This window comes from Haliotis rubra, unplaced genomic scaffold (assembly GCF_003918875.1).
Source record: "Haliotis rubra isolate DU_JTF1 unplaced genomic scaffold, ASM391887v1 Scf266, whole genome shotgun sequence".
Lineage (NCBI taxonomy): Eukaryota > Metazoa > Mollusca > Gastropoda > Lepetellida > Haliotidae > Haliotis > Haliotis rubra.
In genome coordinates this window covers 181,268-198,237 of record NW_025766736.1, presented here as the reverse complement: position 1 = coordinate 198,237, position 16,970 = coordinate 181,268, and the positions used below count along the sequence as shown (strand labels likewise).

At 39.5% G+C, this 16,970-nt stretch overlaps 1 protein-coding gene across 1 annotated transcript in view; it reads right to left on the bottom strand.

The window, feature by feature from the left end:
* Positions 1–16,970, bottom strand: part of LOC124280375 (guanylate cyclase soluble subunit alpha-2-like) — a 112,431-nt gene that overhangs the window by 72,770 nt on the left and 22,691 nt on the right.

Genomic DNA, 16,970 nt, shown 5'->3' with positions numbered 1-16,970 from the left:
GTTTGCCCTACTATATTCCAAGACACGTAAATCATCATACTCTGATATTTAACCGCATAGGTAATCTCATGTGTTGTCCTAATTTTAATCTTAAAAATTTGAAAAATCCATATTTTCAGCAAAATGAATATTTATAACAATATCAGATATCTTGACTGAATATTATGCGAAAACCCCCGGGTCTGGCTTGCCCTGGATCTGTTACACAATGAGGGACCATTGGCTTGTATAGTTGTTGAAACGTTAGATCGTCGATCACTATGAAGGCGCGGGTTCGATTCAGACATTGGTATAGATGTAACGCCTTTTTCTGGTGACTTCGCAGCGATATTGCTTGAATATTGTTAAAAGCAGCGAATGATCATACTCACCCGTGTAAAACAATACATATGATAAGATGGGCTATAGGTTGGCGTGGTTAAAACGTTCGCTCGTCGCACCGAAGACCCCGGTTCGAATCCCCACATGACTACAATGTATGAAACATATTTCAGGTGTCCCCTGCTGTGATATTGCTGGAATCTTGCTAAAGGCGGCGTAAAACCCAACTCACCCACTCATGCACATATTATAGGAATTAAGGCAATAGGCAAGGATTACAATGGGTTTGTATTCAGTAAGGGCCAGTATGACTTAAGATATGTTACAAGGTATTACATTTTAGCAAAACCCGTGAAGATCCGGGTTAGAATTAGATCTTCAGTAACCCATGCTTGTCGTAAGAGGCGACTAATGGGATCGGGTGGTCAGGCTTGCTGACTTGGTTGACACATGTCATCGGTTCCCAAATGCGTAGATCGATGCTCATGATGTTGATCACCGGATTGTCTGGTCCCGACTCGATTATTTACAGACCGCAGCCATATAGCTGGAATGTTGATGAGTGCGGCGTAAAACTAAACTAAAACTAACATTTTGAAAGCGTTACCCAGACATTGAATGTTTTAACTTTGATCAAAAACTCACTCACTTTTAGCAAATGTGCGGCTCTAGTAATGCCTCTCACTATCTACAATACATCCTTCTGTCTACACACATACCGACACGTATGACAACAATTAATATAGTAGGCCCCCATAGAGAGCCTCAACAATGACACCGAATAACGAGGTAGACAGGCTCTGTGTGGAATCCGGATATTGGTGAGATCAAGCAAGTTCGGTCAACACATAGGCAATACCGTCCCCATCACACACACTTACATAAGGCTATAGCGTTGAGGCGTCCTCGCTGGTGAGACATGTAATTCATTTTAGATAGAATCTGTGGGATAAGCGATGATGATGTACCAAATGGACCATATAGGATTCTGACAGCGGGGATAAACAACCGTTATGTATACCTCCGGAGCCACATGTGTTTCCTCTCTTCAAACACCCATTAACTTCTCTTTACGAAAAAACAGCCATCTAATATATATTTTATCATACCTTAACACTACAAAGAGCATTTGTATAAGCATTATCAAATTATATGAAATCGATATTGTGTGATCAAAGTTTCATATTCCGGTAACACATTTGATCAAATGATATTAAAGAATAAGGATATTACGTAAGCCCTGTTGAACGATTTAATTCGAAACACTTCACTTCAAAGAGGACGTAAGACTCACTGGTTTGGGAAGGATGAGCCCGCTGTACACATTACTGAAGAATCGCAGGACCTCGCTGCTGATCAATGAACCGAGTAATATCATCTCGGAGTATCAGAATATCATACTTATCCAGTTAAAGCCTGCTTCTATTACATTATGGGGAAGTAAAGCGAGGACGATTTGATTATTGGGAGCCAGAGATTTTGATATTATGTACGTGGTGTTGTGATCGAGACCAGAGAGCCGATGGAGTTACCGTTGTTGCTGAGTCGGATTACAGGAAAGATATTGATGGACTCCCTCTCATATAATCCTGGTTGTATCCTCGTAATATCTTGCAGACATTCGGGAAATCAAATAAATATGAACTTAAATAACTCTCTTGAGGTTAATAATATCAGCATTCTGCAGGCACGGCGCATGAGATATCGTGATTTAGCCAAAGTGTCTGGTCAGTGGTTGTCCAAATCATTAATACTATATGGAATTTTGGCTTAATATCTGGCTGTCATGTTTTTATTTCCCTTCAAACAAACAGCATCATAATAACAAGCAGTGTAACCTAATAAGTTTAATATCATATGACTACGCTGTTTTTAGGCATATGTGACTTAATTTACATAAATGTAGTATTTAGTGGAATCAAATATTCATATGAAATCATTTAGCAATAATGTTTCCCATAATGATCATACAACGTACCGGAATTTCTAAACTGAACTTGAACTTAAGTTCTTCTTCACATCAAATCATATCCAAAAAGAGCGATCAGAAAAATACCTTTAATGCATATTTTATTGACGATAGTTTAGTTGAATGCAGTCAGGGAAGGGCCAAAATTACAGATGGAAGACGTCCGCAGTTTTAATGAAAGCCGAAGTTTTAGACAAAAGACGTTTACATCTCAAGTGACCACCCTGAGTACAGGCACAGATTGTGCATGTGAGATTTGAATCCACGGTTGTGGATCTTGTCACAACTAAGGGGCGCAACTCTGTACAATGGAAGGAAGATCCTTTGACCAAGGACACTTGTCAGTGTGATTACATTCTGATCGAATACACAGACAAGTTTGACTGTTACTTTGTCTCAACACGTTTATAAATCAGCTTATAGTAAATATCCTCCTTCGTATAAAGTAAATACACTCTTCACTCTAGGTCTTCATGACAGACATATTTCAGGACTCGACAATCAAACGGGGAGGTCATAAATGTCGGAGGTCAATACAGGAATATGCGTTGATCTTAACAATTCGGCCATCTTGTTTTATCTGTGATATGAATAGGAGGCCATTGAACCGTCGTATACAGACGATCCCGGTACACATTCGTCGGTGCCATTGTGGGTTCGTCAATGGACAGTAGTACACTGGTAAAGCAAGTATATGGAGGCTGGAACCTCACCTATAAATAACACTGAAAGTGATTGCAAGTACTGTGCTATGTAACACCCGTCACGCATGACGAGTTCGTGGACTACTTGTATGAATTATTCGACAAATACTGAAGAAATACGACAACTTCTTGCACGGATGAGGTCTTAACTGCAGGGACAGAACGATGACAAAAGGGGTTGAGGAAATGATTACCTTTGACCGTACATGTCTTATGGGAAATGGGGGATAGAGGATGAGCTGATGTGAAATTGCCTTTAACGTTAAAAAGTATTACATTAGTATAGCATGCACGTGTATGTGTGCATAGCTGCAAGTAACACTTTTGTTGTAACACTGCTGAGACACCTTTTTCCGTTGAAAAGGAGAGAGAGGGGCAATGAGAAAAAGAAAGAAAGAAAGAGTATTAGGCAGGAGTGAGAATGAAAGAAAGAAGGGGAAATCATGAGAAGGCTATGGGGAGTGAGAGATTGCACAAGTCAGGATTGAGAGAGAGAGAGGGGGAGAGACAGATAGACAGACGGAGATGGTTAGAGCCGGAGAGAGACAGAGGGGGAGTCGGAGAAAGGGAAGGAAAAAGATGATTAGATTAGATGATGTGGATAATGAGAGGTTAAAAAGACGTATAAATTTCCGTCTCACAAAAAGACTTCAAAAGAATGATTATACTTCTCCTTGTACGATTAAACCTAAAGACATCTTATGCGGAACGGATTCAGGCCTTGCATCTCCTCTAAACAGATGCACATGAGGCCCATCTGATAACCTCAATATCAGACCTCCAGCTAATATGACGCTCCATGAAGATACCATCTTAATGTTGAACAAATAAATTTAGACGGGTTATAATTGACATCCACAGGCGAAATACTATCATTGTGCACATTTGCAATAGAAAATGGGTCCACATATATACATTCATCTCACACAAGATTGTGTTCAGATGTCAGGAACGAAATAATGAGATATTAAACCAGGGACCAAACGATCATCGCGTAAACGTCAATACAATGGAGTAACCAGTCTTGCATATCCACCAAAACAATAACTAGCTGTGAAAACTATTATAGTTAAAACATTGTGATGGCACCAGGTGTTCACGAACAGAGTAAGCACGCCCTGGCTTCCCTATACATGTTTATATTCCATGACGCTACTCACAAAGACTAAAATATTGAAAATATGAATATATATTATATATCAAAAACATAATATTATCGCATGCAATATCAAACAATAATATTATTACTGAATACAACTGTCACTGTTTGCCTAATCTCTGGTTATTCTTTCGGAGAACTCAGCAACAGGCCCCAACCTTGTAAAATGCCTCCAGCGAATGTAATAATGCAGATAAAATTTTCGAGTACCGAAAACAGACTGTTTAATGCGAAGGATAATTTGTTCCCTCTCATAAACCCAAACGGTCGTCCTGGCAACAGCGCAGAAATAATGTAAGAGGTACACAGCTTTTAAAACAAATATTACATCAGGTTGAAGTTTTATCTATTTGTTCCCCCTTAGCCATGCTAGTGGCCGCCACGCTGTGGTGTACTGCACTTCATTTCGTAACGGAGGCAATCATGTATATCTCCGGGAAAACGGGCCTGTAGTATAACCTGTACGAGATATGTTGAGAAGGTGTGTGATGTGTCCTTAATAAGTTGCAACACCTTGTGGTGTGCTTGATGTAATTGTGCCAATTTATGCCTTGTGCTTGATGTGATTAATAAGTGGCAAACGTTTGTTTGGCATTTGGCATTTTTTCTGTCTAGTGCTTGATGGCCAAAGTTGTTTTGTGTCTTCTGTGAAAGAAATGTGGAAATAGTTTCTCCGTTATGCTTGATGTGAAAGATATGTAGCAGTATTGTGTCTATATCTAATGTGAAAGGAAGATGTGTGGAAATCTGTTTTATGCTTGATGTGCTTGATATGTGGCAAAGCTGCAGTAGCGTGTTTATTGTGGAAGGAAGATGTTTTTGGTGTTTTTCTTGAATTGCTTTATATCTGGCAAGGATGTGTATGGTTAAATGTTGAAGATATGTGTAAACGCTTTCTGTTTTATGTTTGATGTGCTTGATATGTGCAAAGCTGTGTTGTGTCACCTGATGAAGATACGTGGAAACGCTCCCTGTGTTATGCTTGATGTCCTTGACATTTGACAAAGTTGTGTTGCGTCAACTGTTGGAGATATGTGGAAATGCTCTGTGTGTTATGTACGGGTTATGTGGCAATAATGTCGTCACATGCACACATTATAGACATTTATTTGTGAGAAGTACCTAAGAGACATTCTGTGTGATATAAATGTGTCTAATCTTGTCTGACAAGATTTTACTATTTGTTTATTTGCTTTATGTGTCAATAATAAACGCCATGTTGGATGATATATGTTCTGTGCGTGAATAAGTAAAATTCAGCATTGTTTGTTTTGTTTGTTTGCAAGATTTGTTTAAATAACAAACATATCGGAGATATAAAGTCTCATCATGTTCTGTGTGACTACGTGGTAAACATTCAACACACATGTACATTCCGTGATATATCAACAAATACACGAGGGAAATGCCAAAGGTGGCATGCCTTGGGTATGTTCATTACAAATAACCATTTTTGGAAATAGGCATTCTGAATAGTATTACATAAAGTAACACCCTCATATTATTTGAATACAAAATTAAACCCGATTATCTAATGATATGCTTTGTTTCAGCTAAGAGCCAGTTATTATCTAACCAAGACTTCATTGGTTTCATTGCTTCTTGGCATAACGTGATCAAACGAAATGTTTACCATTTCCCTACATAATTTGTTTTGTAACGACTATTTGGTGGTATCACGGACATGTATCAAACTTCGATCTATGCCACATGTAGACTTTTAAGATCGATATACAAAAGTTAAGAGTATATAAATATCATAAATACAAACGATAAAGCCTTTCCATGTTTAAACGAAATCTCTTATGAAGAGAATGGGGTGCTGCTTAACTTGTTATATTGCATACATTCGTGCATTAGCGTGTTTTACTCCTTGAGTAATTGGGTTATTCATGCTCAACCATAATTGATTTACTGCTGCAATTCTCCGGTTCTAAATCACATCTGAATAGGTCATCTTCACATGTCACTCTCTCGCTGACCTGATTCAGTGATCTGATATACATCGTTGATTGGCAGTAATAGACAACTCCTTGATTGAAGATTATCAGTTAATTCCCCGGAGAACTGTGTGCATTTCTTGACCGAGACAATCACACACAACCATTCACACAATCACACAACCACACTTACAGTAAAGTGTGGCCATTAGGGAGAAAGTACAGCTTTTATCGCAGACATGTAGGTGGAATTCCTTCATCTGAAATATCAATATACACGCCGAGGTGAAATAATATACCCCTTCTAATGCTTGTAGACAAGTTGCTTATGTTAACAGCACTTGTCGTAACCAGACCGTGGTGGTGATAAATAAACAGCCGATGATATTGGGACTAAGCAAGGTTCTCTCTTTGTGTGTAAACGTTGAAACTATATATGATATGACTGTACTAGACAACAACATCGACAGGAAGAATTGTAATTTGAGAAATATTATTCAGAATACAAAGAAAACCATTAGGCTGTATAACATTAGACAGGGGCCCAGATTCAGGGCGATAGTTGTTGGGTATTGCTTACTTACATATATATATATAAGAGGAACAGGTCCTTGGAAACCAAGATTTGTTAATCTGGACATTTCTTGACTCTAATCTGGACTCATCTTTCACAAGTGCCAACTGGACTGGCGTGGTTAACCAGTACTGTATGACATGCTTTCTCTTTCCACGAACACCTGGTGTTCTCACTGCTTTCCAACAATACATTGATAGCACTTCCATTCCCATATTCCCTTTTCACCTCATGTAGTCTCTTGCATCAAAGGGGCGGTGAGGTAGGCTTGTGGTTAAAGCTTTCGCTCGTCACGCCGAAGACCCGTGTTCGATTCCCCACAAGGGTACAATGTGTGAAGCCCATTTCTGGTGTCCCCGCCGTGATATTGCTGGAATATTGCTAAAAACGCCGTAAAAAAACATACTCACTCTGTCATACTGCTCTTGCTTCAAATAACTGGGACTGATTATACTTTTGCGGTGACGCCATTTATTTCACGTTACTTAAGTTGTATTTCTATTGTAACAAAGCAAACAATTACATGAGTTAGAAACAAAAGTCGATTAAGACTTAATATGTAGTGCTCAAAGTCAAAAAACGAGCAGGCCATATGTCAAGTAAACTCTTAAATCGATAAATGGTATTTCCAAACAAATGAAACCCGTTACAATCCTGGTCTTCAGTAACCCATGCTTGTCGTGAGAGGCGACTAACGGGATCGGGATGACACATGTCATCGTATCCCAGTTGCGTAGATCGATGCTCATGCTGTTAATCCCTGGATTGTCTGGACTCGATTGTTCATAGACACAAATTATAATGTACATAATAAGTCTATTTACAGTACAACAGTATTCGTAATAACTATATATTTAGAAAGTTATTTCAGCTGTCTCAATTTGATTTGATATCGATTATCTTTAACGTAACTCGCTTACTAACTAAAGTTATTCCAAACGGCTAGAAAGCAAAACAAAGCAACTGATAGACGAGAACAGTTTAAACCCCTATTTAGCAAACTGATCTATACGTACATCCTGCTAGTGGTAGCTTTCTTCACGGTACATATGATCAACATGGTCTTTAATGGACAGCTGTGTTTTCGATTTGTTATCATTAGGCCACAACGATTTAATTACATGTTTAACCTGCCGTGGTATATTTACACGGAAGACTGTGATTACCATCCGTCTTGGCTGATTGGCATAGCTATAGAGACTAAGTTAAGCACATCAATTCATCTACCACCTTCGCCTTGTACCAATCACGTATATGACATAGCCCAGGGCTTATTTGAGAGGCATACATGCCAAGAATCACGCGCTTGGGAAAGTGTTTTGTCCAAATGTTGGAACGGTAATGCTTCTGAAGCGAAACAATAACTCCTGCTCTGGCACCGAATGGCGGCACCAAGATCCCTCGGTCGAAGATTGGTAGGAGCCTCTAGCTATTTGTGCTTAGTTGCACATTCTAAAAGGCTTCTGTCTACGCCTCTTTTATATTCATTAGACCAGTTCAAAGTCGGTCAAAATACATTGAAAGATCAGAGACTTTCATCTGCTTTCATTGACACATTTACACGATAACGTAAAGCGCACTGATGGCGGGCCGTGTTGGTAACCTTGTTTCTGGAACTTGTGCTTTCATTAGTTTCTGGTGTATTGTGTTTTGCCGGGGAGAATGTATGCAATCCTGGTGCTTCACACTTCCGCCGTAGTATGACCCATGGCCTTAGTGATGTTGAAGTAAGTGTGAACATTGCTCGGTAACAGAATGTGAGTGAGTGAGTTTAGTTTTACGCCGCACTCAGCAATATTCCAGCTATATGGCGGCGGTCTGTAAATAATCGAGTCTGGACCAGACAGTCCAGTGATCAACAGCATGAGCATCGATCTGCGCAATTGGGAACCGATGACATGTGTCAACCAAGTCTGCGAGCCTGACCACCCGATCCCGTTAGTCGCCTCTTACGACAAGCATGGGTTACTGAAGGTTCATTCTAACCCGGACCTTCACGGGTCGCTCGGTAACAGAATGACAGTGAGTGAGTGAACTCAGTGATGTCATGTCTATGACGTATGAACTTAATTATACCATTTAGAGATAATGATGTCATTTTTACGTCATAATGATACATTTGGAATTGATGATGTCATTTCCGCGTCATAGTGAGGCATGTGAATAATGATGTCATTTATACGTCATAGTGAGACTTAATGATGTCATATCATAGTTCATTATGTCAGTTTTGGGTCTTGGTAAAATATGTGAACACAATGATGAATCTGAAGACGTTAGTTCTCAATCACAATCCGACATGTGAAGCTAACTGAGATCTACTTGATTTATGAGCCCTAGATGCCTTTAATTTAGAGAAAAAGCAGAAACTATCATCAAAAGACTGAACCACAGTCTCAGCGCGTTGAACGCCACCTCACTCAATACATTACACAACCCAGTGAGAGGGTTGTGGATGCTTGCTCACACTATCACCCACCCGTTTATTCAGTGCAGACTATATCTACTGGCCGCGGTCCCACAGTTGGAATATTGTTGAATATATACGTGTATAACAACCCAAACCCAGCGTATATGTCAATACTTTACTAATGTCTAAGTGTCATATATCATCTATAACATGGAGCTCACACTTTGAAAATCACCATATACACCATCATGCAATTACTAAACAACAAGGTTTAAGGTTGGCTAAAAGAAAAGGTTCCAATAGAAATTCATTTTAATAAAAAAGGTTACTCATTGGTTTCCCAGAGAGAACAATGACCCACTAAATATAATCATCTTGATTTTCAAAAAGTGTCTACCTTTGACCATAAACAGAAACGATTGCCAACCTTCCAGTCCGTGATTGTTATAATGTTACTAAATGCGCAGCTTAAATGTCAAATAGAGTTGATATGTTTCACAAATTCTGGTCTTGTCCTTTTCTGTTCAAGTAAATATATTGTGTGATTGATACCTGTGTTTTACTTTGAAATTAAAGTTTGAATAAAGCAAAATAATAAACAACAGCAGGCTCAAAGTCAGTTTGACGGCGGGGTAACCCGGTGATTTAAGCTCGTGTTACAGAACGGATTTAGTTTCCTAAACTGTAAACATATGACAATGTGGCAGAAATACTCACATTCTATCTTAAAAGCAAATCTATCACAACATATGATTAGATCTTCATTTCTAAGCTGGGATATTGGCTCAAATGACCATCAGTATACCATGACACAAATGTCAAACGCATACCAGATGCGGAAATAAGCTGGTGTGTTAATTCCCACGAGATCCGCATGCCGCAGATAATCCTTGTCCTCTGAATTAGATGCAATCATACTCAACCCAGTACTGTGCAACATTCCGAGACAACACCTTCATAAATGGCTCCAGCACACCTATCTTTCATTATTCAACAAATAAGCTGATAAAAGTAACATAAGTAATAACATATTTAAAGATATCTAAATTTAGAAATGTCGTATAATAAACAGTGAACATAATCAATGCTTCAGTACATGAACTCTTACACAGTCCCGTGAGACAAAGATCCAAACTCGACACTGAGGGAGAAATAAACATACCCCAGGTCACTCAGCCATGGAATTTGCTTACCAATAATCATGCCATGTGGAATCGGAAATGACCATTGCGGTGGCTAATGGAGCTTTAGCATTCTCATAATTACTTTGCACCAGGAAGCGACCTAATTAAACACGTATGCAAACTGGTGTTTCTCCTGATGCAACCAGAACTGACCAATCGCATCTCCAATACTAAGTACCGCTGAAAATCATGTAGTACATTATTTAAGAACTCTGAACATTTTCCCCTTCTGCCTGAGTAGTCAGGGTTAATCCAGGCAGCAACAAATTGCATTGATTTATTGGTCCATTTCAGAATTCCCCTTGCTTGATGAACTGGACATTATGTCCCGTCTACACCATCTTCATCCCGCCCCCGATTAGGGCAATGGTCAGCAGTCAGCGATAAGTAGCTTATTATTTTCAATTTGTATGGATACAGAAGAACATCGATATATCCGTTGTTGGAACCATCCAAGACTTTCTACGTGGGTAGTCTTTTACAGTCCATCAACTATCTGATATTATCAGATCACAGCGTAATAGTGTCTGCAGCCATTCGTCAGTACTCTTGTTAATACTTTGTGGTAAATTTATAGACGACAAAAATACCAATTATCTATATTTACCGTGATTCGTTTATAGTGCTGTATATTGTAAAGATCACTTGTCTATATCTAACGTGATTCGTTAAACGCATTATATGATTGTAAATATTAGGCATCGGTATACTGTCATTCCTTTAATGCACTATATAATTGCAAATATCAGTTATCAATATTTACTGTAATTCGTTTATAGTATTGCATAATTGTAAATATTTTTTGTCAATATTTACTGTGATTCGTTTAACACATTGTATATAATTGTAAATATTAGGCATCGATATACTGTGATGCCTTTAATGCATTACATAATTGTAAATATCAGTTATCAATATTTACTGTGATTCATTTAATGCATTGTATAATTGTAAATATCAGTCATCAATGTTTATAGTATTCGTTCATAGTATTGTATAATTGTAATATCAGTTATCTATATTAACTGTAAGTCGTTTCATTGATTCTATAATTGTCAATCAGTCACCCACCGTTAGCTTCTGGTAAACAGTACTAAACACACAGTAAAAGCTTGTCCCATGTTTGCCGAAGAAGCAGATTGTAGACTAGAAAACAATGTCTGCCTCTCTGTGTGAAAATCTCTCTTCTGATGTCAACGCATTGATGTCCTGATGATCGGTCATGTGTTCCTCGGTAGCTGTGATCCGAATTCGTAAATTGATTGTACAGTTGTCAAACACCGAGTTACACACTGGTAGTTTCTGGTAACACCCAACCCCGATGGTTTGGTCAGTTTGTCAAAGAAGCAACATGTAAACTATTTTGAAACAAATTCTGCCTCTGTTTGTAAATTTCTGCTCTGATTGAATCCCATTAGGACGGGATACGGATCAATCAGTCCATTAGTGTTTTGTAGGAGAAAATGAGAATGAGTTTCATCAGAAGTGAATCGGTATACATCACATTACTGATGTAGTCGTTAATAATACCGCCTCATCAGTGTTTTAGAGGAGGAAATCAGAAGCAGTTTCATCATTTGTAAGAGGAGTTTCTGAATACATCACTTGATTGATGCGGTAGTTAATAATACAGACTCACAGTTGGAATGACTTGCCCCAGTGAAGGTCCGAATAATCAGTTACGGTTGTTTGAGGATTGTGTCAATCACACTTAAATCGTCTCACATATCTAAGTCAAACATATTGAAGGTTATCCTGGATTTTACTCATTGTCACCAAATCAAAATGTTTTATAATTATAGGGGTATTAACGATTCCATGGAATGAAGGGTGCTGGAAATGCTTAAGCCAGGTCTTTGCTATCGATGTGGTTTTGCTTAAGGACTTTTTTCAATGAGAGTCAGGTTTCGCAATATTGATACAGGCATACACGACGGTTCGAGTAGCGTTTTCGGAATTAAAACACGATGAGGGTCGTGACAAGACTTGGACGAACTGTTACAAATGCATTTATCTTTGAGAATATGCCAAAAATTAACATATCTATCCCGGTGTAACGGACTCTAAGCATTACAATGAGCAGATCTGTGGTAATACCGAAAAACTATTCAAAATTGCATTCAATAAAACTCACTGACTCGTTAAAGCAGCTCACTGAAAGACTCACACAAAGAAAATCAGTTATTCACCGACGCCCTCACTAACTCACTCACACACTCTCTGACTAACTGACTCACTCACTGACTAACCCAAACAGTTATGCATTGATTCACAAACCGACTGAGTGAGTTCGTGAGTGGCTGACTGACTGAATCCATCACACACTCACACGCTCTCTGACTCACCTGCCCACTCACTGACTCACAAACACACACACACGCACACACTCACTCACCCAAACACTTATTCATTGACTCACTGACAGACTCACTGACTGAGTGACTCACTCACTGATTCAACTCAACCCACTGCCTCCAACACATAAACCAACGGTACATCTGTGAATGTAACACAACTCAAGTTCCGTGTAACCTTATCCAAGTATCTAACGCGAGACCCATGCTTTATCTATTCCTTATCACAGCAAAACGTTTTAGGTAGATCTCGATCGCGAATTCTTCAATAAAAAGCACTTCTTTTGCCTAGATTTCCTCGGTATCTACGTGTAAAACAAACATCTCCCTGGTGATGTGTTTGGATGTTTACCGGTCGTTAAAACGTGGATAAAGGCCCTTATTCAAGAAACTCTGGAGTCTGGGGCGAAACATCAGCATCATCACCCCAGTCTATCATAAACAATGCCTATCGCGGATGATAAACCTCTTATTTACATGCTACTGGAGACACTTCATTACTCTGATGATATAAAACCAAGGCACCCCCTCATTCCATGTGATAGCTCAAAAACGTTACCGATATTTTCCTCGTACATCACATCTCGTGTGTGCTATGGTATTTGCATAGCATGCCATGGTATTTGATTAGGGCTCGAGCTGTGATTTCGTATGGTCAAGTGTAAACATTGTCGGAATCGGCCTAAATACAAAGTTCCGTGACCTATTTATGTGTGACCTGGACGGTTCCTGTATCTCTTCAGATAATGATGTTTCGTGGGCGAGCAAGTTATTTTAACCCCTCCGTGAACGATATTTCAGATATGTCACTACGTGCCAGTGTGGCGTAGGTCTTCTAGTACCTTGGGAGTAATTTTAGAGTGTGGTTTCGAATCCTGGATGGGATTCAATCAAACAAAAGTATTAGAATCTGTACTTTACTGAGAAAGTGTAATCCAAACTTTATTATACATGAGTTGCATTTGACCACTCTCTAAATGGCATTGTGTATTCGTAGGTCTTTTATTTGGTGAAACCAACGAGCATGGTATGGTGCAGACAAACCTACAAGCAAAGTCTCCACTAATCCGGGATTCGAAAACAATCACAGGTTCCTTAAACGCCTAAGGGGCACAACTCCCAGTCCCTTCGTTTCTCGAAGTAGTTAAGAAAGCAAACACTCATCACGACAAAAAGAACCAAGGTTCGATTCTATGGAAATACGCCAATTTCAAGTGTACTCGTTGTGATGGTGCATCGTTGCTGAAACTACGGTAAACTCCACTCTTTCATTCTTCATCAATTCTTTTTAATAATAATAATAATAATGTTCATAGTTTACGGATACTGGTTCAGAATAAGATTCTGTATGCAATAGTGCAACGATGGCACAATGTACTAAGTAGTACACCTACTAGTACGGAAGAGAATATATGAAAGAGAAGTGATATCGAAAATTGTCCTGTCGTATATAACGGTATACCTTTAAACTTTAAGTTATTCGTATTTGTCTTTGTGTGTGAACTGACTGCCTGACTGACTGAGTTTGGTTTTACGCCGCTTTTAGCAATATTCCAGCAACATCACGGCGGGGGACACCACAAATGGGCTTCACACATTGTACCCATGTGGGGATTCGAACCCGGGTCTTCGGCGTGACGAGCCAACGCTTTAACCACTAGGCTACCCCACCGCCCTTGTGTGTGAACAATGTGGACCACACATTAAATGACATTTGTAGGATACACTTGAATATATTATCTGTCAGGATGCTATGACATTTCGGCCATCACATAAGATCCTGTATCTAGCATATGCGACACACAATGCTTGGAGTGTTCTGTACTCTCGGTTCTCGGAACTCCTCAACGATTGTAACAAAATATATTGAAAATTAACCAGGAAACACGCGCTTAAACCAAATTAAGAATACATCGAGTGTTAACATAACAACACTATTTGCACGGTCACTGTCACTGAATTCATGACGAGACATGCCGCATGACGATTGTGCACTTACATCAATCCTTGTAATGATGGTGATGATGGTAATGATGATGATGATGACAATAACACATTATTCATAACAATAATAATATATTTGTAACGATCTAGATTACCAGTGCATGCCGAAAGCTTCTCATTAATATTACCCTTGGGTTTCATTTATCAGAGCACTGAAATATCGTTCTCATCTCCCTGAGGAGCATACAGATCTTTCAGCTGTATGGCCTGTCGTAGTCTGGCTGGTCTGCTTAATTGGTGATCCTAGGGAAGTTTAAATTGCCCAAAACCAATTCCATTTCACAAACAGCAGAGAGGGAGCAATGTTATATAAGGACATATGCGACCCTATACGACCCTATGAAACCAAACTACAAGGATCTGCTGACCGTGTGTGTTCGAATCCTGCACAAAGCCGATTAATAGCTTTGGTATGTCAGCATTTCCGGGTTTTATCAGTGTGACAAACATCTACAACACGAGCCTCTTTGTTTTTTTCCTCCAAAATGTGACTGTTTCGATGTTTTACAATTAATGTTCAATAATTACAATACTGTTCACGGAGATGAAGGGATGGGCTAGTCGTTTTTAGTCGTTTAGGCAGCAACAGTTTGCTGTCTACAGTTGCCTCCCTTTAGCAGGCCAAGGACGCATGTGTCGGTGGTTCGAATCCCTTTTTGTCAGCAAAATGACCTTGCTCGTGGGTGTCATGAAGGTGAGTGTGAGTGAGTTTTGTTTTAAACCGTTTGTGAAATGAAACCGTTCTTGAACAATTCAAGCTTCAGTAGTATCACAATGCAGCTGCATGATTTGTATGTACCCCAGGGAGCTGAGAACTATATTTCAGTGCACTGATAAAAACAGGGCAATACTAATGTAGAAACTTTCATCATGCACTGTTAATCTAGCACTATGAATATATTGTTATGAATTGTTATGAATAATATGTTATTGTCGTCATCATCATCATCACCATCATGAGTACAATTACTAGGTGAGTGAGTGAGTATGGTTTTACGCCGCTTTTAGCAATATTTCAGCAATATCGCGGTGCGGGACACCAGATATAGGCTTCTCACATTGTTTCCATTTGGCAATCGAGTCCGGGTCTTCGGCGTGACGAGCGAACGCTTTAACCGCTTGGCTACCTTTCACGAAAGGGGTAAACATTTAAGGCCTGAATCACTTCAGACTTTCCTTCAACATCAAGCTTATACTTCGTGATATAGTGAGTGAGTTTAGTTTTACGCCGCACTCAGCAATATTTCAGCTATATGGCGGCGGTCTGTAAATTATCGAGTCTCAACCAGACAATCCAGTGATCAACAACATGAGCATCGATCTACGCAATTGGGATACGATGACATGTGTCAACCAAGTCAGCGAGCCTGACCACCCGATCCCGGGTTACTGAAGATCAATTCCAACCGGGATTCTAACTCTGACACGGGTCACTTCCTGATATAACAGGAATAGTGTTCAAAGGGGCGTTACCGTTATCTCTCGCTCCGAGAGAATCTACATGGCATGACAAACCAACAAACGAACACTTTAGTATATAAATAATGCATCAATGCTTACTGCTGACTATAACTAAAAATGTATGTCTATTTCAGTCTGTAAGGATGCTATTACGGTATACGCCGGGCGAATCATATGTACATTTCAGGACAGAAATAACTTCTTCTTCTGTCATGCAGATACACGCGGCCATAGCCTTAATTGATAGTGCTGAAAGCCAAGGATGTGTTTGCCCCATCAAACACATTAAACACGTGGGCAAGCTCCGGCCTACATTCAATTAAGGGTGAATGAAGTCGTCCCATTACTGCAATATCCGCTAAATATGGGTGAAAACACTTAAACCAGCCTATATTAAACAGAGTAAAGGTACAGACATGTTTGGCCACCACAGCACATGCAGATCACATCGATCGAACCCCTGATCGATAATTCGTCTACCAAAGCTATTATACTGGGTGGACGCCATTCCAACGACAACTGCATGGCGATATAGTATTATTACGAAAATATACGAGATGATAGCGGAAATATACGAGCACGGTCGGAGATGGCCGAGATCCCGGAGCAGGCCCGCGTGTGTAGGTCCTGTTTGTTCAGTGATATGGGGATGGTTTATGATTGGGGTTTCTGAGATAATGAAGTGAAATCTCTAGGCAGACCATCATGGCACCTTGACACGAGACAGGTGCCCGTGATTGGATAACCCATTTCTATTGTCTGTCCCACAATAATTCTCACGTTGCAAGAACAGATTAGAGCCCGAACGGTTGTCGTAAACGAGTTTTATCGTCTCACAAAGTTCCCTGATTTATTGTGTTTGTGATAAAGAAATAACACTTCCCACATAT